Source organism: Pseudophryne corroboree, chromosome 10, assembly GCF_028390025.1.
Source record: "Pseudophryne corroboree isolate aPseCor3 chromosome 10, aPseCor3.hap2, whole genome shotgun sequence".
NCBI lineage: Eukaryota > Metazoa > Chordata > Amphibia > Anura > Myobatrachidae > Pseudophryne > Pseudophryne corroboree.
Window position 1 is genome coordinate 92683261 of NC_086453.1, and position 6244 is coordinate 92689504.

At 41.7% G+C, this 6244-nt stretch overlaps 1 long non-coding RNA gene across 1 annotated transcript; it reads left to right on the forward strand.

The window, feature by feature from the left end:
- The first annotated feature begins 5704 nt into the window (after positions 1–5704).
- Positions 5705–6244, forward strand: LOC134965043 (uncharacterized). Its single transcript, XR_010188282.1, has 2 exons — positions 5705–5850; positions 5960–6244. It is a non-coding gene; the product is annotated as an uncharacterized LOC134965043 (long non-coding RNA).

Consider the following 6244-nt stretch of genomic DNA (forward strand, 5'->3'; position numbering starts at 1 on the left):
CTGGGGTAGTCCGTTCCTATTGTACCCCTGTATCAGAAGTACTGATCCAATAAACAGTGTCCCATAAACACATGAGAGTCCAGTAGGGAGATACGAGCAATTCACCGTTAGAGGAAAGATGACTCCAATAGTCCTTTTAGGATAAGCTCCTCATGCATTACGGTGTAAGCGATTCTCTGTTTGAAAGCAAATGCTGGAATCCTCTCAAGGTAAGAAAAGTTGTTGGTATCCAGGGGATGGTCCGGTTCTCTGCTCCAGTGTTCCTGACTTGGTAATAACAGCAACTGACGCGTTTCGCTGCATTCCCCTGGATACCAACAACTTTTCAAACCTTGAGAGGATTCCAGCATTTGCTTTCAAACAGAGAATCGCTTACACCGTAATGCATGAGGAGCTTATCCTAAAAGGACTATTGGAGTCATCTTTCCTCTAACGGTGAATTGCTGCTATCTGCATACTGGACTCTCATGTGTTTATGGGACACTGTTTATTGGATCAGTACTTCTGATACAGGGGTACAATAGGAACGGACTACTCCAGCTCAAACTTCATCCTGTTCCAGACGTTTACAAAGGGTAACCTATCTTAATTCAGTGTACAAATTCATACCTTTTAACCTATATGTGACATGTATGTTTTTTAATCCTGCAACATTTTTCTTTTATTTTAATAGCTCAATTAGAAATCTAATTTGCTCTTTGACATTGTTCATTTTACTATTGTCTCACAGCGCAGCCTTCTTTTTGTGTGTCTGATGTTTATATTCTCACTTCTGTCTTGTACATAACTCTCTTGTGATACTCTAGATTGTTTATAGTCCCTCACAACCCTGGAAATGTAAGGGTATCTCCCTCATCCCACCCGGTTCCATGTGTACGGGAAAGATAGGGAGATTTTTATGGGAATCGCGATGCCGTATGGAAGGGATGGGACTAACTGACACGAATCACATCATCTTAGCTCCACCCACTCCCACGGACCTACAATTGTGACATTTTCCCGTGGTGGGGGTGGAGCCTAATGACACAAGAACCCAGGCCTCCGAAGTGTCTAGCAGTGTCTCCTCTCTGGGCTTCTTCCAGAGAGGAGACGGAAATTTCTGCAAGTATGATGTGAAATATTGTTAAATTTTGATAAATACAAAAGTTCCCCTAAGAAAGAAATACTTAGGAGAGGTACCTAATAAATATAACACAATATTGTAAAATAAAACATTGACCCCCCTTCCCCCAATTCACCAGGCCATATCCACAATTAAACTCCACGTCTATTGACCACACCCAGTCCCATAGTCCACATTTATTTTGCTGAGGAATTAAATGATAACCTGATGGAAAAATTGGAGTTGTAAGATATGGCAAATCTTTTAATCCATTCTTTTACATCCATTGTGTTCACTCATCCTTTTTCATATTCGTTATACTTTCTGTTGTATGTTTTTTTTTTTAATTTCTGAATTACAACAACAAAGAGTGAGAAAAAAAAAACATGAATATTGTGAAGATTACAGTATGGATATGTGATAACCCTCTAAATATAATTAATTGAACTAGACTGCCCTCCAATAACCCGTCATTAAGTACCCTTGCACATAATCACAATGCAGAGGCTGAAGTGGCTCATTATGTATAATTTGTACTTCAGCATACAGAGATGCAAAGTAATCCTTCAGTCCTACGCTGTGACAGTCACTGAGTCATGGAAATGTTACCACTGACTAGTCGTCACCATTCAACCTGCAGAGAAATAATTTCTAATAACTAATCCTGCAAAGTCATAATGCCCACGTTATATTTAATAGGCACCTGATATAATGCAATGTACTGTTTTCTTATAATATCCATGCATACTTCACACATACTAATAAATCCTACTGGAAGTTCTAAACAAATAACAGAAAAATGTGGTACAGTAAGAAGTGGAAGATGGATTCCCAAAATCAATTAGAATGTTGTTACAAATTAAAATAGTCCAGAAGCATAAATAGGTTAATTGTCAGAGATAATTACATTGTGTACACCGGCGGAGGAATCCTGACGCTCCCCCATTAGGAGTTATAAAGAGCACAGCCACATTGTCACCATACTTTGCATGTGGACTGTGACATGCTCCAAAATTGACAGTAATGCAGGAGATATCTGTGGTATCTCCTAGATTAGAGCTTAATATTTTGCCTATTTACTCAATTTAGTGGTAATCAGGAGGAAACTGCTGTTTCCGCATGACTATCGGGCAGTGCCAGTGTCACGCAATGGACTATGGCTCCCTCCTGCTGGACCCGGTACTGTTGCTTCATCTGCTGGAGCGCTCCTGCTGGCCACTACTCTAAACATAAACATATTGAGTCTGGTTATCTGCTGGTGATTTGGTGCCGATTCCTGACTTCAGTGCTGCATGGGCATTGCCATGGTGGATGGATTGATCTCTGGTTTCTCCCAATCACAGAGGGCTAGCTTCCACCTGACCATAGGCACCAGTGACTGATCAGAGCACCCTATTTACACCCCTCACTTACATCTGCTCATTGTTAGTACAGCTTGTATCTTAAAATTAATTGGTTCCAGTATCAGCAGCTCTGATTCCTGGTTGCATTGCTGTCTGGTGCACCTTCCATGTTGTATGCTGAAGTTCTAAGGTCAGCAGTTCTTGTTCTCTGTTTCAGCTTTTCCTAGCTTGTTTCTGCCTGCAATTCTATGTAGTTTCCACATTGCTAATCATCTCCAAGGGATACGGTCATTAGGTCGACCACACTAAAGGTCGACAGTCATTAGGTTGACCACTATTGGTCGACATGCATTAGGTCGACATGGTCACTAAATCAACACGGTCATTAGTTCAACATGAACAAGTTCGACATGGAAAAAGGTCGACACGAGTTTTAAAAAAAATATATCTTTTTTTAACTTTTTCCAACTTTACGATCCACGTGGACTACAATTGGGAATAGTAACCTTGCCCGAAGCATGGCGAGCGAAGCGAGTCATGTGAGGGGACACGGTGCACTAATTGGGGTTCCCGGTCACTTTATGAAGACAACAACACCAAAAAAACTTAAAAAAACGCATGTCGACCTTTTTCATGTCGACCTAATGACCATTTCGCCCTAATGACCATGTCAACCTAATGCACGTCGACCAATAGTGGTCGACCTAAGTGTGGTCGACCTAATGACCCATACCCATCTCCAACTTGCAAAGTCTTTGCAGTTAACTACTTCTTACCTAGGCAGTTTGCACACTGCTAATAATCTCAAGCTTGCACAGCCTATATGCAGATAACCACTGCTGTCCTGTGCAGGTCCTGTCTGCTAACCATTCCCATATCCAGTACCTGTGTGCATCTCACTCACAAGCTGCAGTGTGCACATCCAGTACCTGCATGCATTATTTCTCACAGCCTGCAGAGTGCACATCCAGCACCTTCTTAAATTTCACTCATAGGGGTATATTTACTAAGCTCCCGATTTTGACCGAGATGCCGTTTTTTCTTCAAAGTGTCATCTCGGTTAATCTCGGTCATTTACTAAACACTAATCACGGCAGTGATGAGGTCATTCGTATTTTTTGTGAAGTTCATGTAAAAAATTACGAATGAATACACCATCGGTCAAATTACGCCTGTTTAGAGACGAATCTCGGTCATTTACTAACCATTCGTAATTGTATTTGCTGCCGTGAAAATGCTATTGCGGCCGCATAAAATTACGAGTCGCATTTTTTGGCTAAAAAAAAACGCGCCAGCCTTTGAAAATCGCGTTTACATGTGAACTTAATTATCCATTACTCCCATCTGATTTTTTGGGCCTATAAAAGTGTTTCAGGCACATTCTGAACTACTCTCACTCTGAAATGGCTGCTGTGGTGTGTGGCAATGTTTTTTTGTTGGCTGTGGGATACGTTAGACTGCTCCATGAGGCTTCCAGGAATCAGGACCAGGTAAGTGAACATGGCCAACAGGTTGTCCAGGTACCGCGGAGGCTGCGCCAGCCTCGTTTATTTAGAGGGCGTTTAAACTTAAATGCATTGTCCGATGATAGGGTCATACAGATGTTCCGCCTAAATAGAAACAACATTTTCCACCTGTATGACCTTGTCAAACTGGGCATAGACCCTGAGACAGCACGCTCTCGCTCTGTCTCAGGCCTACACAAACTCCTGGCTGTGTTACACTTTATGGCTACTGGGAGCTTCCAGGCTGTGGCAGGCGACGTCATTGGGATCTCACAGCCCACCTTTTCAAGATATTTGATGCAGGTGAGTCTAAAAATACCTATGCGGTTCTGGCTAAGTGTTGCTTGTGTAAGTTGAAACACCACAGTATTGTAGAGAATACCTAACATGACACTCACCTTAGCTTCTTTAATGTCCACTCAGGTTTTGGATGTGTTGGAGCCACACATTAAAGCCTCAATCTGCTTCCCTACTGAGGAGTCGGAGTGGAGTGCTGTCAGGGTAGCTTTCTATGAGCTTGCAGGCATGCCCAATGTGCTTGGGGCCATAGATTGCACACACGTTCAGCTGAGATCACCTAAGGGCCGCCAGTATATCTATACTAATAGGCATCTTGATCAATCAACTAATGTCCAGGTGGTCTGTGATGCAAAATTAAAAATAATGAGTGTTGTTGCAGGTTACCCTGGTGCCTGCCATGACTCCTTCATCCTCAGTCAGTCATCGCTCTTCGAAAAATTTGAGGAGGGACAAATGCCTGATGGCTGGCTGTTGGGTATGTTGAAAATGTTATGTGTGTATGTCTTTTAACCACAGGCTAGATTTTGGAGGAGGTGTTTGAATAATCTAACATATGTCCTAATGTTGACTATATCTGTTTTTCAGGTGATGGGGGTTACGGCTGCTACTCTTGGCTCCTTACTCCATTGTCCCAACCTGATTCTCCTGCTGAACACAGTTATAATCATGCACATAAGGCTACGCGGAATGTGATAGAAAGATGTTTTGGGTTGCTGAAGTCACGTTTTCGGTGTCTTGATAAATCTGCTGGCCTTTTGTTGTATAGTCCCTCAAAGGTGACTAGGATTGTGTTCTGCTGCTGTTTTCTCCATAATCTGTGTTTAAGTCAAGATCTTGCACATGGTGAGGGAGAAATCAGTCAGCAAGCAGAGGAGTTAGAACCATCTGGTGACAGTGTGAGTACAAATGTAGGGAGGCAGGTACGGCAACAAGTGATCCTGCGTTATTTTTCAGGTAAGTTTTATTAGGCTGTAATTATCCTTCACTAAACACTTTGCTCTACTTTCTAGTGTGTGTTTTGTTACTTACTGTTTGTTGTTTATAGTGGTGTGTCCATTGTGCTTAGTTGATGCTCAAAAAACATTTACAGTCATTACCCTTGAAAAACATAGCTCCATACATACACACCAGCTTCATACATTTTGGAGACGGAGACAGGAATGTGTTTTGTATTCTAATTAATTTTTTTTTGGGTTCAAAAAGTTTACATTTATTTTTTTCTCGTGTGTGTGCTTAATGTATCCTCAATTCATATATTTTCAGACAACTAGGTTGTCTAGACCATCCACTAAGACCTTATTTTATTTAAGTAAAGCACCTTGAGCAATTGAAGACGTAACATTACATTGATTGTTGGGTAAAACATGTAAACTCCAAACAAACTAACATCATCCAAAGTCGACTGTGTATATTCTTGCTTATGTGTTTTGTTTCACAATTTAATCACCAGATAACTGAGGTGATCTGGGCTCATCACTCAGCGAACTCGCCAGTAGTGCCAGTGGTGGCTTGGGTGACACTGCCGATAGCCTTCGCCTGGGTGGGGATGATGGAGGTGCTGAATCAGAGGCAAGACGCCGGCTCTTAGTTGGCCTCCTGGGTAAGTGGGCCGAGACCTGTGATGGCCGCCTTACACGAGGTCGGCTTCCAGAAGCAGATCCTAGGTGCCAAATTTGTAAATAATATTTTGTACTTCTATGTGTTTACAGAATATGTGACTACAGTGAAGACTTACCTGCAATACCGGCATCATCATGACTGGTGTGAGGCCTGTCTGGCCGGCTGGTCTGTGTGACTGTGTAAAAAGTCACACCAACATTATTACCCTGTTTTTTTTAAAAGTACACAGTGAAAACCATTAATGTACTGTAAGCATATATTTTGTTTGGTTGCCACAACAAAATTAAGCTTAAGAGCTTCTAGATTTGTGATTTAGAGTTGAATATCAAAATGTACTTCATGTGGCACACAATAAATTTATAAGCTGAACAATT